This window comes from Coturnix japonica, chromosome 1, assembly GCF_054131305.1.
Source record: "Coturnix japonica strain WE chromosome 1, WE-NBRP24, whole genome shotgun sequence".
Classification (NCBI taxonomy): Eukaryota; Metazoa; Chordata; class Aves; order Galliformes; family Phasianidae; genus Coturnix; species Coturnix japonica.
In genome coordinates this window covers 117754632-117776748 of record NC_140663.1, presented here as the reverse complement: position 1 = coordinate 117776748, position 22117 = coordinate 117754632, and the positions used below count along the sequence as shown (strand labels likewise).

The window sequence follows — 22117 nt, the reverse complement described above, 5'->3', positions numbered from 1 at the left end:
GATAGATAGATAAAATAATCACTGAAATATGTTATCTGATAACTGCAAGAGAAATAAATTGTATAACATGATGAAAAAAAATCAGAGGAAAATCTTCAGCTAATGTGAGTTGTTGGCAAATATTCAAATGCTTTGTAAATTACAGCTACAGGCTCATCCAGAAAACAATTACAGTGTTATCTGTATCTCTGAAGATAGAAATTCCCAAATTATAAGACTGAAAATATTAAAATTGTAATACTTTCCTGATACAAATCTTAATTAAATTAGATTTTTGCAGCTACTTTCTCCGCATGCATTTCTCAAGTTAAATATATTTCTGAATGTCAGATGCTACTGGATAGAGTGCAGTCATCAAACAGGCTCCTAAAATAACCATGATGAGGGGCTTCGGTCATCGTGAGACAGAGTTTAAAGATGACATTTCTGGAGAACATCACTGACTGCTTCATACAGCATAAAGGAAAAGCCTACAAAAACACGGGAAAATCACTTTCTTAGTTTCAGTCCTAAGCAACACGCTTCTGTAGTTCAAAGCTATTTAGAGCATGAAACACAGCTGAAGTTTTTGAAAAAATCTGTGACTGCTGAAAGACATCTGTATTTTTGTGACCGGTATCCCTAGTAAATGAATAGTAAATCCCTAGTAAATAGGCCGGAGCATGCTAGGAGGGCTTCTGGACTGCATCCCATGCTGCAGGGTGTCCAGAAAAGGCCCCACCATGCTTACCATATCTGTCATCATAAAGCTATCAGGACTAAGATGTCACGCATCAATCAGGAGGCCTTGTTACAATGGCTGCCTGTTCGTGGCCAGTGCCATGGCCCCAGCTGGGCCGCCCTAGAGCTCCTCCTTCATTCTGCTTAGTGTCCACCCACACTGCAGCTCCTTATGCCTCTTTCTGTTTTCTCCCATTCCCTGCTTCAGTGGGAGGAAGGCAGACACCTTGATGTACATGCTGGAAATTCAGTGGAGCTGGGCTAAATGTTGACCTGAGTGAGTGAGGAGAGGAACGGGTGGAGCAACCCCATTTACTGACATCTCTGCACTGACAGACATAGAGTAGACCACTCTGATTCTCTGGCTTTGTCACCTCAGAACGGCTCTTTAAAGTGGTGTGTCTCTTTTACCACCTCAGCAATCCTCTTGGGTTCTTCCATCCAACCCTCCTGTTCCAGACTTTAATACAGTATTGAGTATTCTACTGTATCAGCCACTCGACTGCTATTAGTTCACTACTTTGTGAAAACATCCTTTGAAAAGATTTCAGTGGGTATTTTCAATGGTTACAAATGAGTTGTGGACAAGGGAGGGGGATGGAGTATACATCCTCAAATCATTCTTTTTTCCCACTAAAAGGAGGCCAAAGTTAGGTGTTGTAACCCTATGTTTTGGAACAGGCAGTTCAGTAAGTTCCAATGAAATGGTGTTAGAGGATAGATGTATGTTCAAGCATAAATATTTTCCGTCACATTTCTATATGTTTTGGTGGGCTTTTTTTGTACAAAAACATTAATGCATAGAAAGTTGTTTTCCACATGAGACAGAAGAACAAACCTGAAAGTACAAGCTGAAAAAAGCATAAGCGCATAGAGCCAAGTTTACCCAGGAGGTAACTCTGCTTTAAGATGGATTAATTCATTCATGATGGATTATTATTGTTTATTGACCTTGACTTGATAGCAAATTAACAACTAAGGGCATCTTCTCCTGTGTAAACTAGCCAACAGCAGCAATATAACAAAGCTGTGTTGTTTCCCAGCAGAACACAAAGGCAAGCCCCTACTTCTTCAGAATCCCTACTGGATATTTTGTTCAGCAATACTTTCTGAACAGATCCTCCTGAGATCAAATTCTCTTTATCATTAGAGAATGTGGTGGAAAAGTTGCAGGTATGAAAGTCTTCAGTCATGTAAAAATAAGAGCAGTAGTATTCTGCAGTATTTTTTTCTTTACAAGAAACACAAATTAAAAATGTTCGTTCTTTACAAGAACATTCCCAAAGGTCAACTCATGAGCCATAACAGGCCCCCAACCTATTTCAGAATTTAGGAGTGTGAGAAGAGCAAGGTGCCCATTGCTCAGATGGCCCCTGTGCTTTGACGGCTGCTCTTCCAGGTACGAGGCAAAAGAGGGCAGTGGAGCTCTGTACATTTCCATAGATTACAATAGTGATCCCTGACGATCCTTTATCTACATTTCTCTGCTTCAAAAATTATTACAATGCCTAAAAAAAGCCATCATGCTGTACTAATAATATCCGGATAGCTTAAGCTGAATATCCCTTAAGCTTTCATTGAAAATTGGATTTCCCTTCTAGCAAGATTTTTAATTGATTGATTTGAAACCTCTCTAAATTGCATATGTTACCTATCAAACCTCCTATCACAACAGGTACTGCATTTTTACCCACAGCCGTGTTTCTGCACATTGCCTGCATTTGCATCACTTCCTTCAGCAGCCCAGGGAAGTTGGCATTTCTGCCTATAACACAACTCTCCAAGCATAAAGAGGCCAATTATCAGTTTAGGTGTCTTCACGCAGGACAGATGAAGTTCGTTGCCTTTCCTGTCACTAATAACAAAATGTTTGGTTTGGCTTTTTTGTGTTTTGTTTTGCTCTGTTTTGCCAACATGCCATCACCAATCACTGTTTTTGAGCGCTTGCTTTATTCATTGTGCAGTTTTGCCTTCTGAAGTCTTCCCAAGTGTTTCACGACTTTGTGTGCGCTACCGTCCATCTCTAAATGTGTTTGTCCATGCAACTTTAAGCATTATGCAACACCATCTGCTGTTCCCATACTTAAGAAAAGAGCTTGAAGGTCAAAGAGATCTTCAAACATCTCTGGTTTTACACCTTAAAAGCAATTCAAATTTGAGTTTGGTTTGGTTCTCAAGTCTTAGTTTGAGATGCTGCTTCATTTCACCAAACACAGTGGTTCCCACTTCTGCATAAGGTAACATGGGTAATACGTCATTAAAAATAATGACTTGTTTTTTAAGGGGGATGGTTGCAAAGAAGAATCCTGGCCTCTCAACCCACCAACATCCTTTCATCTTGTCATCAGCTCCCTTTACTCCTCTTTAAAACTGACACAGGACTCCAGCATCAATAGACTCCACCAGCTGTCTTCAGGATGTCAGCACTCTAACCAGATTTATCAGCAGTGTTCTAACTTTCCCACTGTATGCCAAAGTCTGGTTCTCTAATGTCATCCACGTCAAAATGCTGTGTTTTATTTAATGGCTATAACATGTCAGTACTGCTTCCAATGATCCTTTGATGTAAAAAGACAAGGGGATGTGACAAGATACCTTTGATGCGCCACATCCAACCTGAAGTTTGAATTATTTATAAATGCTGGGAAAATTACATAAAATGATAGTGTAGTGATACACAACCCGTTACCACTGTACTCTCAGATCAAAACACAGTAATCACAAACACCATTACCTTATTGCAGAGTGGTTCTGAGGGCTGGGAGTTGGGGATGCTCAGTCCCGGCCACCAGGAGGGTGCCAAAACCGATCCTTCTCATGGTGCCTGGACATCACAGTGCTACATAGTTATCAATGTTCACATCAGAGAAGCTGGGTATTACTCCTGTTATAGTTTTCTTCCATTTTTACAGTGATACTATGCCCACTACTACCGTATTCTGGCTCCAGGGTGCCAAGTCCTGGCAAACACACACATGTGCTGGTCAATGCCCGCTGCTGTTTACATTCTAAAAACGCTTTGGAAGTGTGAGATCATACTTTCCACATCAGTGCACTTAAACTGATGGGAAAATCAATAGTTTTCTCCACAAATTGACCAGCCCTTTTCCAGTGCTTCTTGCTTTGTGCAAAAAAGGTGCAAACCATCCTCAGACACAGACAAAAACCCTGCAATGCTGCTAACCCCACGGGTTCTACTGTTTTTCTGTGAGATGTTTATAGAAACACTTATGTATTTTGCCAAACACTACAAGACATGGAACGGTAGCTTTGTTAATGGCAGAAATATTGTTCCTTCTTTGCTTTTATTTACTTATTTTGTCCCTAACTATATACAAAATGATGCAAAACCTCACTGATAGTGACCTAAAATTAATTAAATCTTCCCTTCTCCTTTCTTTAAATAGTTCCTCTTTTCCTGATTTATGTTTCTGTACAAACATGAATGTAGACTCATTTTTTACAGAGAACTATATGTAAGGATTTTATCATTTAGCTTTTATATTAAATGTTAAAACAAAAGATGAGGATGTTCAGATCCAGAGCAAACAAAGAGATCTGAGCACTGTCAGTCTCAGCACCAGTTCTCCAGCTGTGCTCAGGGACTATGCTCTATCAGTCTATCAGTCAGTCAGTCCTGATAGAAGTCTTCAGTGGCCATTTGTGGATGCCGGGGGCTCTCCTGGCATAGAAAACCTCCTGTCTAAGGCTGTTCAAAAGGAGATAGATGGGCACAGGCCATGTTTTTGACCAGGGAAGATCAACTGAGCTGCATCCCTAATGTGTGACAGAGGCTATTTGCTTTCCTACTCTGTCCTCATTAAAAAGCAGCCACAAATGCAATGGAAAGCCACAAACATTTCATATTGCCAGACAAGCCAGGAGCTGCATTTATGAACCAAAGGATCTAACCCTTCCTTTCTGGGTCACTGCCCTAGCCCACATAACAACCTAAAACCAAACAAAACAAGGAAACTAAGGTCTGCGCAGGGGAAATGGGCAAATGGGAAGTGACCTTTTTTATTTCAAGCACCATTAAACATTCATCAGCAATGAATGTACGTGCACGTGTTTGTGCGTGTGTCTAACATTTCTTTAAGCTCATAATGAATCCTTTTGGTGAAAATGACACTGTAATACGTATCACAGACTGCTGCAGAAATGGAAGCATTTTTATTGGCAAAAAGATAAGCAGCAAAATACTGGAAAAAGTAAGATCTTCCTCTTTTGAATTAAAAAAAAAAAAAAAAGAAAAATCAACCTTTTACACATGTACTATTACAGCAAGAGATGGAAAATGCAGTGATTTTCTGTATTGAAAGAGATTATTTTCCTATCTCATTATACTCACAGGTGATGGTAATTTTATATTTTTCAGCCTGTACCCCATCACGGCACAAAATCCACTTTCTAGGTGTGAAAATGGGACTCAAGCACAGGTTTCCAGCATAACAGCTCCAATAGGAGTAGGATTAGGCTATTAAGTGGCTGCCGTGCTCTACATTAGGATTAAGAAGCATGAAAATACTGTGTCAGCACTGAAAGCAAGCAGTAAGCACCACCCAGCACAGTTGCATCTATCCAATTAAAATATGAGGAAAATAAGTGGAGTTCACAGTTCAAGCATCTGTCCCACTCACATAACTAGCTCTGAGAGCTACCTATTGTAGTAGTGCAAACATCACAGGAACTTATAAGAGATGGGTTTAAGTCAAACAACCTCATAAATGGCAAATCAGAAAACACATTTACTACCCAGCTGAAGGTATTATTTAATAAAATATTAATGAATCACATTGATACATGCCATCTCTGCTTCACTGCACTGTGTTGTTAAGGCACGACGCTACAAATTCACCAGGGTGAAGTTCTCAAGCCACTACTAAAGGGTGAGTGCAACAGCACAGCAGCATACAGAACACAGACAATCACAGTCTAGTTCTACACTTGCTTGACTGCATGGGCTGAAGAACCAGCAAGATGGCTGGAAGTTACACTAACTGCATCACTTCTTTATGTGTTTCTGTTTGCAAACTGAAGGACTCCTCAGAACCAGATCCTCTGCTAACATCAGCTGGCACCGCTCCACAGAAATCAGCTGAATGTTTGTACCAAATGAGCAGCTCCTCCACAGCAAGCAAAATTTTGCCTTCACTTATGTATCATCCCACATGCCCACTGGATTTTGCCTACGTGATTAAAAGAGAATGACTCACAACAGTATTTGCAGCTTCTTCCAAGACTGTTCCAACCTTTTCTGTCACGCTGTACCTTCCAGTTGACCTTATTGGTAAAGTGAGAAGTAAGACAAACCCTTGGTTTACCAAAACTGTAATACTATTTTATAATACTTTCACACTCTTATCCTTGGAATTCCTATCAGCTGTAACACAGAGACTCACATCAAATGGGCTCAGTTTCAGTCTTCTTTCTGGGACAAGAACAGTCAAACACTTAATTCTTAAGACAGTATTTTCACAGAAGTTCTTGAATAAATCACAGAATCATAGAATTACTCAGGTTGGAAAAGACTTCAAAGATCATCAAGTCCAACCGCAGCCTAACCATAGTACCCTAACTCTAACAACCCTCTGCTAAATCATATCCCTGAGCACCACATCCAAACGGCTCTTAAACACATCCAGGGATGGTGACTCAACCTCCCTGGGGAGCCTATTCCAGTGTTTAACTACTCTTTCTGTAAAGAAGTCTTTCCAAACGTCCAACCTAAACTTACCTTGGTGCAACTTGAGGCCGTTTCCCCTTATCCTGTCACCTGTCACAAGTGAGAAAAGACTTGCCCCACTCTCACTGTAAGAACCTTTCAGGTACTGGAAGAGGGCAATAAGGTCTCCCCTCAGCCTCTTCTTCCCCAGACTAAACAGCCCCAGCTCCCTCAGCCTCTCCTCACAGGGCTGATTTTCCAAGCCCTTCACAAGCCTCGTTGCCCTTCTCTGGACCTGCTCCATCACCTTCATGTCCTTTTTGTACTGGATAAATACACTGGATACACCATGTATACCCAGCTCATTCACCTTGCCACCTTTTAAAAAGAGAATTTTTGTGTGAATTTAATATACAATACGGGATCATGCTGTTTCATCCATAATTTAGTTGAAGAACACATGCAGCTCTCATACACTCACCTAAAAAGTTATGTTTTTCTTCTCTTCTACCTTCAATTTAAAAGCTCCCCAGGCTTGTTAGCCACATGAGAGAAAAATTCAAGTCAATTCAGAAATATCCAATATAACAGCTTACATACTCAAATATCTAAGAGTCTTTTATTTTCTGAGGCTCAAAATGTTTTTTATATTGACTTGAAGTATCTTCGAGTTAAAAAGTAAATAAATAAATAAATAAAAATCAATTGAGTTACACAAATATCACTTTTCATGAGTTTAATGGGAGGGTGGCAGGGAGCCTGTCTACTAATCAAAATTGAAATGTTTGACAAAACATACACTGCAACACTCATTTGTTTTGGATTTGCATTGAAAACAATTAACACTGGACAGCTTTGTCTTTGTCATTTTGGAATAAACTTTGATACACACAGAAATGTCAGAATTAAGTTCAAAAATCTTTAAAAGCCTCCCAGACATGGCCCTGGGCACCCTGTGCTGGATGTGTCTTCTTGAGCAGGGGTTGGACCAGATGGACCCAGAGCCCCCTGCCAACCTCAGCCATACTGGGATTCTGAAGCCGGCCACTGTAGTCTTGTGGAAATTCCCTGTTCTTACCAGGTCAGACCAGGATTCAGTCTGGCAGGAAGCAGTAATAGAAAAATGCAGAGCGCTACAATGAAGGCTTTCTCTACCTGAGGGGGAAAAAAAAACAGTACAATGACCTTTTGCATTAAGCAGCTTTCTGTCCAGTTCGTATTCCCCTTGGTATCTAAATATAAACTGCGAGTTGCCTGGGCATGAGATGGTAGGTTTGATGTTGAAGCTGGCAGTCTCCATGGGATTGTTTTTCTCTTCAAAGCAGTTCACATTCAAGCTAGGCAGTACATGAAAATCCTACTGTACCACCTACCTGTGTGGACCTTATAGTTACCCTAACTTGCTTTGGGCAAATGAAGAACACAAAGATGGAAATTGGACAAGATTACAGAAAACATTATATTGTACAAGAGTATGCCCAGCATGATTATATTACAGTCAGCTCAATGTAACTGAATTAATTTCCAGTTCCTAGAATGTGCTAGTGTCCCCACAGAGGTGTAAGAATTAGACAGACTGTAAGTACACTGTGATTTTAGTCTTCATCCTTCAGGCTACTATTGCATGAGAGGGCTTCATTCTCCACACACACATCAACACAGTGGTCACTGCCCTGGTGCTGCACTACTGTGCACAATAGCAGCTTCAGACCATAGCCCACACCAGAAGTGTTGGGCATTGGGCTACCAGCTGTGAACTGCTGGATGGTGTAAAATGTAAGGATAGCCAGGACTATCTCAGGCTGGACATTAGGAAGTATTACTTCTCAGAAAGGGTAGTCAGGCACTGGAATGCACTGCCCAGGGAGGTGGTGGAGTCACCGACCATGGGAGTGTTCAAGAAACGCTTGGATGTTGTGTTGAGGAATATGATTTAGCTGGGAAGTATTGGTAATGGTTGGACTAGATGATCTTCTAGGTCTTTTCCAACCTTGATAATTCTGTGATTCTGTGACTACAGTGAATGGCTCCCCAGTCTGACCCAATCAGAGTTCTGGGCCTCCAAAGCAGTTTATGGTATCTGAGCATATTCCAATGAGTGCTGCGTAGAGGTGAAAAACAAAATGTTGAAGACTACCCAATATATTGTCACTGAGTTGCTAAGTAGTTTTTAAAAGTTACTGGATCCTCCCACAGCTTTCTTTCTCCATATGTAAAATGTGGATGACAGATCTGGAATACTCTGGATGTTACACAAAAAGCCTTGGAATAAAACGGATCTTGTTATTGTTACTGTCAGTACTGCTGCTTGCTTCCCAGGAGTCACGTTAGTTCACTGGAAGAGGTTAGGAGGTCTCATAAGAATTTATGGGAATGCTCTGAGATGGCCTTGCAATGCTCTCCGCAAGTTCTGCTTCAACTCACCAAACGACTGGAAATGCTCAGACTTGCACAAATCCGACATTCCTATTTACCATAATCCTCAAACTACATTGAAAATTCAGAATTTGCTGGCCTGAGGGTAGAGGTTGATGCTGCTTCATCGAGTCAGTGAACAAATGCATATTCTTTGGGCCCCAACTCCTATCACAGCTCAATTAGGTCATGTCAGTTACTAGAATCATATGAGTGTCTTTTTGTGTGCTCACAGTGTCTCCCTTTTAACTTCCCTGATACCAAGACCTCGTTAAACTCCCTATTAGTAATAGTCCTTATCAAGCTTTCCGGAATGGTATTACAATGGTATTGCAATACAAAATAAAAGCAAGCTGTAGAATGCAGACTGACTATAAACTTAGTTTTAATTCCAGATATCAAATGAATTTTTCCTCATCTGCCCAAGCTTACCCCAAACGTGCAACTAACACAGAAGAGGCTGTTCATACAAAGGGCTTTGCTCCTCTGCCCTCAGTGCATGTATTTCCTCGTTCCACTCAAACGCAAACATTCTCTCAGGCAAGGTTTATACAGCAGCACACTCATAAAGCTTCATAATCATGCAGCAGGTTTCACCACGTGTAACTTCAGGCACCCATAACTTCAGGGGCTTTATATCTTGCTTTGCTCTCAAAGACAGAAGTACAAAACATATACTAGAAAAGCTTGTACTTTTGGAGGAATGACTTGGCTATTATTTTTTTCAGCCAAAAGAAAGCCTTCAATTCTGCTATTTTTTGCCTGAAACATTCTTTTCTCATATACATACATTGGTCGTAATAGATTAATTACCTAATAGACTTTTTTTTTTCCCTAATATATAAATGCTTTGTCTCCTGGAGGTCAGTTTAAAGAAAGAGACATAAAATCTATTTGTTATTAATGTATTTCTTCCAGCACACACAGCCTGGACCCATTTTTTTTTCCCCAACGTGAATAGAGTGCTTGCATTTTCTATATAAAAGCAGTTCATTTATAATATTGGTGTACAATATCAATCATGCTTTATCCCAAAGTCCTCAGGAAAGCATCTTCAACACGATCTGACTTGCAAGTTAATGTGCGTCGGGCAATAACGGAGCCAGGTTTCAAGGCTGAAGGAATAAAATAAACCAGGATTCCCAGCTTATTCTAGAGCCGCATATTTCTAATTCAATCTCTTATACTGTATGTATGTATATACACATACTATGCTCATATACATGTATCCATACACATACATACACTTTCTATACGGAAAAGTGGCAATTTCTGTCCTATCAGCTTAGTATTTTATTCCATGTCAGATTGACATTTTAAAATCGGAATGCTCTGGAGTCCTTCTTCTTCCAACTTGATATAATATTCGTCCATCTTTATTTCCCCATTCTCTTCTTTCATCAGTCACAATGAATTGTTTTTCACATCTATTTCTCCACCATCATCCACATTCACCATATGTTCTACAAAGGAACTCTGAATGTCACCTTATTGGTATCCTTTAGAGATGATTTAATTTAACGGTGACTCGAGAAATCGCCGGTAAGAATCTTTAATATTCAAGAGCGGTGCATCAAAACATCCAAAATGAGAACACGATTCTCAGCAGCAGCCAATGCTGTGAGCCGCTCCAAGCAGAAACTCCAATTCCCTCATTTGGATAACATTTGGAAAGCCATCAGAGCGCCTGTAACAAGAGCAGACACTGCTGTGCAGCTGAACCATACGCACTGTATCTGGCACGCACATTAAAAGCAGCACGTTAAAATAAGAGAGGTTATTCTAAAGGCTATTTACTTGAAAAGCCAGCTTAATGCAGAACAACAAATAACCAAGTGCGTGCTGCTTTCCAATACACCCATCACTTTGTCAGCCCACTTCAGGAAAATCAATGCGTGCAGTTTGTCTACAAACCGCGTTATGCGCTAAATAGTCGCAGTCAAGATTACAGATGAGAAGAAAAAGCAGAAAACCCTCATGGAGCAAAGGGAAATGGGAGGGGGGGAGGGGGAAAGAGGGGGGTTATCTGCTGAGAAATGGCAGGGTGACTTCTCAGTATGGTATAATAGAGAGTTGTGCTCCATGGGGGGGCTGTGGCAAGGCATCGCCTGGTGGGCACGGCATCAATGGGTCATGTCAGCACATGGATGTGGATCTCGGGTGAAGGCTGAATGTTTTGGTGCTTTAGGACATCCTATAGCAACACCAGTACTAACACTGCAAATGCCAGGCCATCATTACAATAACAAAGGAAGAAGCAACCCAACCTTCTCACGCTCTGTGTTTAATACAGTGACACAGCCCCCAGATGTACCATTTTTAGGGCCGTGCTAGTTTCACTATGTCATAAATATGACATAGTGAATTCTCACTGCCCCACCTCGCATGTCAACACAGCAGCCACAGTGAGTGCTTGTTGTGCCACAGGCAATACAGGGCTCACAGATCTGACAGCCACAAGGAATCAGCACGAGACCATCCTGCTTCAGTCCTGCACAGAGCTCTAGAAACCCTTTGGAACCTTTTGAAACCAGAGACCTGCAGTAAGCACCGTGCAGGTGAGATGACGTGTCCTGAGGGAAGCTCTGCTCACCTAGACAGGAGACAGCCCTGCAGGACTGCGAGATGCCAGCACAGTGCTGCCCTGCCCAGGATCTGAAGAGAGCCTCTTACCTGGGGTGAGTGACAGCGCATGTTTCAAGCCTTTTGTAGGAAGTGGTGTAACCTGCAAATAGGGCACACTATGACTCTGACACTTTGAACCCATTTTTATAAAGAGGGAACAAGAAAATAAATCTGAGATGCTCACTGTCCAGTTATGCTTACATGCAATATGCAGAAAATACTCAATGAACCATCTGGTAATTTGCCTGAACAGGGACTGAATGAAGCGTGACTTACCAGTAAATAAGTGGCATGCTCCAGTCAGGTGGATGCTGGCTGCTGGGACCACGCTGCAGCACGCTGCCTCGCTGTAAGGATTTACATGTAACATTCGCTGCGCTTCTGAGAATGAAGCAGTGGTAACTCAGTCACAGCATTTTTCACGCAAAGAGGCAAAGCTTTTAAACATCCTTCATGCAGCGCCTGCACGGCCTTTTACGCTGCTTAGGGAACAGTAACACTCGCTCAGCCCGCTGCATTGCTGATCTTTGCAACGTAATGATTTCTCACGGCCCAGGTAGGACAGTGATAACAAGCTGTCCTTGCCTTGAAGAGGAGGTACCACTCACAGCAACTTTTGAGCAAGGAAATAAGTACCAAAATAGCATTTTTAGGTGCCCCGTTGTAGCTGACCCGCCTTTGATTACTGCTTTAACAGTTCTGTCAACTTCAGCTGCTTCCTGCAGCTTCAACCACACGTGCAAATCCATCAGTGCTTTTCTGGCTCCACTGAAACCAACTTCAGTCTTCTACAACCGAGCCCAACAAGACCTGGATCTCACCCCATTACGCCAAGTGTCACAGCACTGGGAAGGGGGGTTTTGCATTTACAGGGTTATGTTATGTTATGTTAATACATAACAGTGCACGTACACAACACCCACCCGCAGCTGGTGAATCTGTGACTTCAACTACAAAACAAATGCACCACCGCTCACTATTGCTTTGCTCATTTTTCTGTTGTGCTAAGCTGAAAAAAAAATATACCCTTCAGTGTTTACATAAAACAATGTACACATGTTTATATATCAGCACATATATGTTTGCCTTACTTAGAACAAAAGCTGTTAAAGGAATTATTTTCTACATCGCATCTCCTAGAGACTATGCTTAAAATAATAATGAGCCAGCTGGAAACACCAAGGGTTGGATAATAACCGAGGGACCGTTTCACATCTCTGCAGACATTGAGCTGTTTAGTGTTAGTTACAACATGGACTATAAAATCGGTTTGGTTGTATCAGCACCAACAACATTTCATCACACACACATATATCTATCGAGATTCAAAGTTTCTTGAACACCGCTTTCATTTGTCACGTCCCACCCAGTTCTGTAGGCAGCATCTCCAAAGCTGCTTTCCAATAATTGACAGTGACGGGTGAAGCCCCTTGTCATGATGCTGCTGTGCTCCCCTGGCCAGGGACGTGCTCACAGAGCGCTCTGTTGCTGGGGATGGCAGCATGTGACACCACCTGGCGTGTCGGGGTGTGAAGAGCTTTTTGCAACTCAGGTGCAAACAAGTTTACTCATTGGCGAGGCTGCAAAAACAGCAAAATAGAGGACGGTTGGGCTGCTCTATTTTCACATAGTCTAATGCATACAGAAAAGGGAAGCGATGCCCATTCTGCAGCCCGCTCCCTTCCCTCCATCACCTGCTGCTCTGGCATTTTGGGGCACACAGGGAGCTGCACACAACCGCACTGCTGCTGGAGGTGCACGGTGAGGGAATGACGCTGTCACCGCTGCCACAGTCACACGGCTGCAATGCCGGGTCCCAGACGGACTGAGCAGAAGCCCAGCGGGATGGCAGCCCCGCTTCCCAGCAGCTCCCAGCCCGGCACAGCCCCCGTTGCGGAGCGGAGCGCTCAGCCACAGCCGCTCAATGTCAAACCATCTCAAAGCGCGCTGTCGCACCTCACACTTCCCTAGGTCTCCCCTTCGAAACCAACCGCGATTTGCTCCCGTTCCTGCTGCGCACACACATCAATGGAACCGGAACGCATCCCCGCAGGGATGTGCGTGCGGACGGAGTTCTCTGCGCTCCCGACAGCCGCTCTCCAAGGGCGGGAGCATCGGCACCGAGCGCTCAGGACCATCCTGCCATCAGCAGGTTCGCTTTAAACGCAAAGCGCTCATGTCTCTCTGCCTCAGCACACCGCGGCAAACGCAGCCTGACGGTAACAGCGGGAAAACAGCGAGCCGCAAACGCCTTCAGGTGGGCGCACAGCCGGGCGGCGGCGGCTCCGGGCCGTCCCAGCTCAGCGGCACGTAGGCGCTCACCCGCCAGCCCCGCTCCCGCAGTCCCCGGGCACCGCACGGCCAGCACAGCGCCGGGCTCCCCGCACAGCCCGGCGGAGCTCCCCGCACACGTGCCGCGGGGCAGGCAGGTGGAACTCGTCCTCTCCTCCCGCCTCCCCCAGGCGGCCGCCGCTCACCGACATCCCCTTCCTTCCCCTCCGTCCCCGCGCTGCCCCGCACCGTCCCCGCGCCGCCTTCCCCGCCCCGCGCTCACCTTTGCATACCAATGCGGGGCCGCACCGCCCGCCCCGCTCCGCTCGACACGTCCGGCACCGCAACGCGACCCCGCGCCGCCGGGACGGGTCCCGATCCGCTGTGATCGCGCTGCCGGGCGGCGGGCACTCACCGGGTCACCCTGGTCTCTGAAGGTCAGGCGCGGGGCGGTGCGGCGGTGCAGCCGCTCTCGGCGGTCGCCTCCTCTCCCTTCTCCTCTCCCTCCCGGCCCCGCGGGGGTGATTCCGGCCGCTCCTCTAAGCGCTGGCCCCGCGCCGCCGCTCAGATCCCGTGGTCGCAATCCACATCGCGGCAGATGTACCAGAGGATCACGTAGAGGATCAGCAGGATGGCGAAGATGAACAGAGCCACCAGGATAGCCTTGGTCACCGGAGAGATGAGGGACTGCATGTCACCCGCGGGCCGCCGCCGCCGCCGCCGAAGACGAGGACGAGGAGGAGGAGGAAGAGCGGGAGCGGGAGGAGGAGAGAGCGCTCGGGCGCTGCGCGGGGGCAGCGAGCGCGGACGGATCCCGCGGCCCCGCCGCCGCCGGCGACCCGGGCAGGGGCGAGCGGGGGGCCGCCTCCCTCAGCGCCCCCGCGCCGGCGCTCGGGCGGCTCCGCGGCGGGCGGGACGGGGCGGCGCGCGGCCGGCCATGGGCCCGCGGCCCCGCCGCGGCTTCAGGCCCGCCCCGGGGCGGCGGCGGCGACGGGGGCGAAGTTAGGGCCCCATGAGGGACGGGCGCGGGGCGGCGGGCAGCCCTCAGGGCCCCCGCCCAGATCCATCGGCGGGGGCGAAAGTTGCGGGCGGGACGCGGCGGGGGCTCCGCCGCCTGCCCCGGCCCGGGGGGAGCCGAGCGGGGCCGGGAGCTGCGGGCACGGCTGAGCTGCGGCGCGGGCGGCGGGCGGCGAGTGGGACGCGGCGGGAGCGGAGGTTTCCCCTCCCCTCGCCGCAGCCGCCCCCTCCTCCGCCTCCTCCCCGCCCGCCGCCCCCGCCGCTCGCTGCGGTTGTCCTTGCGGGAGGTGCGAAGAGCGGGACCGCCCCGCCGCCCCACGGTCCCCGAGGGGGAAGGACATCCCCCAAATCTCCGATGAACCCGCACTGCTCGCTTCTATAGGTGAGGGTCGGGGTGGGTCACGCAGCACCGCCGTGAACCTCGGCGCGGCTCCGCGGCCTCCAGTGCCCGCCACACAAATGGTGCAGGCAGGTGGCGGGGAGACGGAGCATCGTCAACCTCAGGCTGCTCCTCACAGAGGCCTCGGTCCCTCCCAGCCCGGTCCCTGCAGTGCCGCGGGTGCCTCTGCCACCCGGCTGTGGTGTAGGGTCTCCCCACAGGGTCGCCGTTCAGAAAGGGGCCGGGTACGGCCCAGTTGTGGGTGAGGTTGTGTTGCTACAGATTGTTTTGAGGAACATCGTGGAACTGTTTAGGATAGGGCTGAAAGAAACCCGAAGGTGTTGTCTTTCTGAGAAGAGCAAGAGCAGCTTTGCCAAGATGGAGAAGGAAAAACCAAAATTTCCACTCGTAGAGACAGGGTAAGCGAAGGACAGTGAAGTTTGAGAGGAAGGAGTTATGGCAGCGCTGTGTAGGTCTTGAAGATGTGAAGCTACCAGAGGAAAAAACTGAACACAGCAATTTCAGCGGGGGCACTTCTAAGGAAACACAAAACACATTCAATAAGGAGATGCCACAGACAGTAAGATGTCCAAACGATGTGGAATGATGTCCCAAGAGCAAACACTGCAGAGCCTATTACTCAGCTCCCCAACAGCACTCAGCTCCAGAGCCTCAGCCCCAGCTTTCCATGGTTCCTCATCTCCAGTGTGCATATGGCCACTTCCCTTCCCTTTTGGTTTTTTCTCCTTAAACTGCAAGTTTTTCGCTGAGCATTTTCAGTCTGTTGCAATAACTCGATCGCGGCTGGAGCTGCTGTGCTAGCAGGGTGCGAGGAGCTCACAGCACAGTGCCCAGACCCCAGACAGCAGCTGTGCTCGTTGGCATAACCCCACCACTGCAAAGGACTGCTGATTTTTGGAAGCAAGAAATGGATTCTTTCAGACATCAGTGATGCTGGATTTTGCCTATTCCTCTCCCCAGACATCAGCATTCCATTTGTAGAAAGGTATCGTTCTCACTGGTCACTATCAGTCAGAGGTGAGGCTCAGTGCCTGAAATGTGTGTGTGTGTGTAACATGTGAGTGCTGCAAGGAGCGGGTTTTGAACTGTGCTTAGTTAGTTTGTGTGTACTTATACACAGGGGCATCCCCGAGTAATTAAAAATATATACCTCTCCATGCCTGCCGTTCTGCCAGCGTGGGGCCGGAGCCAACGCAGAAATCACACGTTGCAGAGCAGATGTAGCGCCGAGGCTGTCCTTAGCTGGGGAAGCTGATTTAAACAAGGAAGTAAACACAAAAAAACCATCTCAGTTTTCACATGTCTTATTAGTAAGCGGTAGAGGAGAAGGAAATTGATCATTGCCAAGTGAAGAGAGATAACAGTGACAGAAAAATCATTTTAATTTCCACCTTAAGATGATATTAAATTAAAGAGGAATACACAGTCCATGTAGCTTTTTTTTTCCTTTTCTTCCAGCCTCTTTGAAAACGTGCTGCAGCAGTGGTGCCTCTGCAGTGAAGACTGCACAAAGAGGGTGAGTGTGATGGGCTCACAGCATTGCACACACAGGATGGACCCTGATGAACAGGTTGCTATGAGAAGGAAACTGGCAGGAGGCAGCAGTGCCCTACTGGGTCCACCATCACCTCTCCCCAGCTGCCCAGGGTCTGTAGTCCCAGTATCAGCCACGTTGTGTCACCGCTGAAATCCAGTGATGGTGAAAAGCTCCACCGAATGCATGCAGCCCCAATGTGATGAGTGACCCAGCGTGTCGCTGGAGCTGAGGGAATAAACAGGGCTATGTGCTAGTGGGAGACACTTGGTGTCACAACAGTCGTGGCTATTCAACAGAGATGATCCTCTTACTGTAGCCTGAGAGCAGAGACAAAATGAATCCATCCCATGTCTCTCTGCAGTGAGAACAGGGGCAGCACAGGCAGAGGTCTGGTGAGTTCATGCTGAAATAAATAATGTTTTTCAATTCCTTTACCAACCATAATATTCAAATAGCCTGATCCCTTTCTTTTTTAAGACAGTGGCTTTTGCCTTCAACTACATGGTATCAGTGAAAGTCTTGTAGTTCATACATCTCAGTGTTAACCAAAGGAGATTCCTGTCATTAATGTCCAACAGAAGCTGAATGTTTCTACATACAGTCTTTAATCACCTGCTCAGCTTCTAGTGGTTTCACAGGAATTTTAAAAGCCAAAACGTAAGGATGTATATCCTGGTTTATTAAAGTGATTTTGAGACTAACAGAACAATTCATTGGAAAATGGGTACCAGGACACGCCCAGGATACCCAGTGAATGCTTGAATCAAGGCACTGATGGTGTCTGAATCAAGGACTGCCATGCTTACGAGAAAGTATAGTGAAACTTGTGGGGAAATAAAAGAAGATACAATAATAATAATAATAATAATAAAGGAGTCTAAAGAAGAGTAGTTGGCTATGAACAGAGTGAACTGTAGGGCAGTGCATTGTTCACGGGACTGATGTTGTGTAGTTTCAGAGCTTTCTGTTTCCAAAGCACCTCTGAAACATTCCCAATGACCAAGAGCTGATAGAACGATGGCCTGGCCACTGGCTGGGGCAGCAGTGATTTTCTGAGTGGATGTAAATCTATATCATAAAAACACCAAAGCAAGGGGCGCTGACCAGGTTGGACAAATCCATAGATCAAGTTTCAGGTCTCAAACACCACTTTTTACACCAAAACGTGCTGTTGCTGAACAGTGTCTGTTCTATGAATGAGAAGGGAATTATCAGTCATCTCATGTTCTGCAGTGATGAGCGTAGCTTCAAAGCCTGGGAGGACACGTGCAGCTTGAGGAGCAACCAAACAAACAACACCAATTTCTCTTTCAGAAGACAGAGCCAGAAACCAAGTTCTGAGTTCTCAGTGATGTCAGTTAATGGGCTTCACTCTAATTAGCTACTTTGGTGGGACACGGTCATGAGAAAATCCAAACTCTACCTGCATTATTCAGGAGATGGAGAGATCAATCAAACAACAACATGAGAAAGTGTCAATCTTTACAGTTTGGAAATCGTATAATCACGGAATAACTCACATTGGGAAGGACCCGTAAGGATCATCAAGTTCAAGCTTGACAAAAAAAATCACAGCAAGAAGAAATATCAAGTAATGGTAATTTGTAGGCGAACATAAAGCTCAATAACCACATCAAATAACAGATGAATTCAGTCCTCAGCACAACACAGTTCTGAAGGAAAGATTTGCCGTGTAGAACACTTATGAGCACCAACGTGGGAAGCCGATGGGAGTTATGTATTGTCATGCTGCATTACGTCAGTGGTACCCTCCTGGGATGCTGGAGTTCCAGTTTTCAGGTCTGAGTGTGTAGGGGAAAAAAAGCAAGAAAAAGTAGCTAAAATGACTCAAGAATGAACCTTTATCAAACTGAAGGCACAAATCAGGGCTGAAAATCAAGTAGCCATACTTTCCCAGTCTCTTGAAGCTTCAGAAGTGAACCTCCTACATTTTCTTGACAAAAGAGGATGATGGCCCATTCTGATTGCCTGTAGGGTTATTCAGAATCTCCTTGGGCATCTGGTTTATGATTCAGGCAATGACTTCTGGGGATGCCCTTGTGTTGCTGCTGATCCAAACCTGACAGCCCTTACCAGTGAATAGGTAAGATGGTTTGTGCTAGCACTGCCCAGCCTTAGGCACTGGGTTCACTCCTCTTCCCAATATGTTGTTCTTCATCTCATATGGGGATAAGGGCTGTGACTGTTGCCAGATGGACTTATTCTGGATATCACTCTTTGAGTGGGTTGTGGCACTGCTAGCAGACTAGGAAAGGAATTTGCATGGCCCTGTAGTTAAACAGTGAAGTTGTGACTTGAGAAGGACCAGTCCCACTCCTTCCTGTATGACTGATCTGCTGTTCACATTTGGGTGACATTTCTTAATTCTGTCCCAGAGGAGCAGTGAGTAGATGTGATTGCATTGCTATTTTGTTGTAAATATAACTTGCTAAATACAACATGTTCTTGAAAATCAGCCCTTTTCAGATCTCAGCCACCTGTTATTTGAGCTCAGGGAGGAGAAACATGTGGTTTGACAGATACTCTTCCCTGACAAGAGAAGTCAAGCTGTTTGAGAATAAAGGTACTCTTCAAATTGCCACTTGCATGAACCCCAGCTGCATTTTTGTTCTTCAATTTTATCTATGGGAATTTGAAAATGTGGAATAAACTCAGCAAGCAAGTTAGAGAAAAGGAGGGTGAGAGGAGGTATTTCCAACCTAACCTTCCATTAGTGCTTTTGGTGCTTATCTTTCAGATCAGAGGACAGAGGAGAGCTTATGTTAGGCATGTGTCCATCTGCAGAGGTACTTATTATGGCTCAGCTACAGTTCCATTGGATTTTGAAAGAACGATATTTTCATGACCTCTCCCTCTACCTGCTACAGTTGTGAATTCTACAAATTAGGAGCTTTCTCTTTGAGTCCTTTCTGATATGCTCATCAGTTTTTCCTCCTTTAGTACAACAAGAGAGACTTGAGTTAATCAGTTGCAATGACCTTTCTCTTCCCTGCCCTTTCCCTCCTTTTCCTTCTCTTCCCTCCTAATCTAACTCATTCTAACAGCCCCACTCACTCATACAGCGGGGTAAACAATTTTGTTGTGGTGGAAATTGGCTCCAACAATCAAGCTGTTATTTATGCAACAGAAAAATATCCTTAAAAAAAGAAAAAAAGAAAAGAAAAAAAAAAAGATATACAAGGTGAAAGAGGTCAGATACATAAGGTGAAAGAGATCAGTGGGATCAACAGAAGGCTATGTTGTGTATTGGCTATGTTGTCTATATTTAAAATTGGCTATATTGGCTATATTTAAAAGATGAAGCAAAATACGTTCTGCTGTGAGTGAGCTAGGTCTGTCTTCCTTCTGTCTTTTGCTTATGATGAGGAAAGGTTGGATATGGTAACTGTTACAGGCTGCTACCCTTTAATTGTATTTGGACTTTCTTCTACAGAATTCATTTTGTAAGAGATATATGTTTATCTTTGACTCTCTCCCCTCTTTCTGTGCAGTAAGAGGTCATAGCCACAAGCCAAGAGGAATCAGGGAATCGGATAATTATCTGTAGTTTTGTTGACTCTGACCATACACTGTTTCTCCTGCCTTGTGCTGTAGAAGGGTGTTTGTGATCTTTTCTCAGTACCCCCATTGCTTCTGGTCATGGCAGAAGCACTCGTTGAAAGGTATGTATGGCATTGCCAGGTTTTGAGCATATCACTCAGCTGAGAACCTCCACATGGTGCAGCTATCACCAAGCACCCACCTTCAGGAGCAGTCCACACCCACTGTTAAAATGAGATGTCTAATAGGAGGAGACTGAATGGGAGACTGCAGTTATTCAGAGCAAATACAAATGTGACTTTAAGAAGTATAATGAATTCAGCCAACGGAGCATATTCCTATATAATTACCAGCAGGAATTTGTAACGCCATATAACCTACTGCAAGAGAGAGAGAAAATGTGGTTTTGATGATTTATAGAAGCACTTGAGATTCCAGCTTGACCAAAGTACAGCATGCAGAATGTCTGATCTGTCTTTGAGGATTTTGTTATTATTCCTCTTCATTGCTATAGGCTGCACTGTGCTGCAGTAGGGGTGTGTTTTCTGAAAAAGATATTAAAAAAGAAACCATACTGGGATCCACAGAACCAGCGCTTAGCACTTTTCCAAAAGGACAGACAAAGAAGTCAAGAGGAATGTATTTATATTCTCTTCAAAGCACCAGTTCTGAATCATCTGGATGAAAGAAAAGGAGTGATGCAGCACAATCAGTAACAGATCCCGATTGTTGTTGTTTGAATGCTATTATTTTTCTTACCAAGTTCATGCCAGTTTCCTCCTGAGCCACGTGCATTGGTTTCTTCCTCAGACTCTCCCTTTCCAGGAGGCTGCTCGGTTCTGGACACGGGATTAAGGTGTGGAGATGTATCCAGAAATGTGGTGTGCCTGCAGCAGTCTGGGAACTGGGATCCCCTCTTGCATTCCTCTCCAGACAAGAACGGTGCTGCACTGCGAAGATTGTCACCCACGGCTTGACAAATCTAGTCACAATAGCTTGACACTTTTAATTGAACTTTATGGAAATCTCACTAGTTAAGATTGATTTTCTGTCTTCTAACCACTCTCACCTCTCCTGAAGTATTGAATTGTGGATGAGAGATTGTTCTCACTTATTCAGAGGCATGGACACCGGGAAGCTGAAGTGGGAATTAGGGGGGCACGTAGTGGATAAATGAGAATTTTCTGCCAGGAAAAAAAAAAAAGGAAAAAAATCCAAAGAAAAACACTCTTAAAAGCTGAAGTTCTCGATACAGAAATTTCACATTTGGAGAGAGCTTTTTTGTTTATACTGGGAAAATTAGAATGGTGCTTCTGTGATGCTCTGCTTAATGTGCCTTACCAGCTGCCTTGTCTGCCTGAAGGACTTATCAGGGCTCACCATGAGGCATCAAATGCTCCAGCTCCCCACTGTCTTGACACTTCTTCTTGCTTGTCTTTGAAACCTGGGCAATTGGGGTAAGGCTACCATAACCTTCGTCCCCTTTTTTCTTCTTAAATCAGACCCACAATCATCTATTTTTGCAATGCAGTGTAGTACATTCAGTGGATGGAGCTCTGGACTGGAGTCAGATTCAGAGTCTTGCTCTGTCACAGGTTACCTGCACAGTGCTGAAGAAGTCACTTAGCCTGAAGCCATGAAACAAGGAGGATAGGAACTCCCTCCATTGCAGACAGGGGTCTCAGGGTAAGTAGAGGCTGTGACAGAGAACAGAGCATATCAATACCACAGATACACATTATCATCTGAAAGCTGAACAGACCACAGCGAAGAGCTTGAAATAAGAACTGTCTGTATACCCTGCAGACACTGAGGGCATCCTGAAGGCAGGTGTGGAGAAGTGAAGAATTAGAAATTCTCCTGAATCTCTGGCTTTTCGTGGCTGCACCTGAAATGGTTGTTGGAA

General features: G+C 45.4%; 2 protein-coding genes across 6 annotated transcripts in view; both read right to left on the bottom strand.

The window, feature by feature from the left end:
• ZBED1 (zinc finger BED-type containing 1) overlaps positions 1–14249 on the bottom strand; it is a 47697-nt gene extending 33448 nt beyond the window's left edge. Inside the window, exon 1 of one of the 2 annotated variants that reach the window (XM_015848623.3) lies at positions 14112–14249. The gene's annotated coding sequence lies outside the window, so the exon portion shown is untranslated. Of the gene's footprint in view, positions 1–13979; positions 14086–14111 lie in introns of those variants that run through there. The other variant, XM_015848632.3, reaches the window with a different exon arrangement.
• Positions 1–14251, bottom strand: part of DHRSX (dehydrogenase/reductase X-linked) — a 189269-nt gene extending 175018 nt beyond the window's left edge. For 3 of the 4 annotated variants that reach the window (XM_085551156.1, XM_085551161.1, XM_085551176.1), the window contains exon 1: positions 14112–14251. The gene's annotated coding sequence lies outside the window, so the exon portion shown is untranslated. Of the gene's footprint in view, positions 1–13979 lie in introns of all 4 variants that reach the window. The other variant, XM_085551167.1, reaches the window with a different exon arrangement.
• Between the last annotated feature and the right edge of the window lie 7866 nt (positions 14252–22117).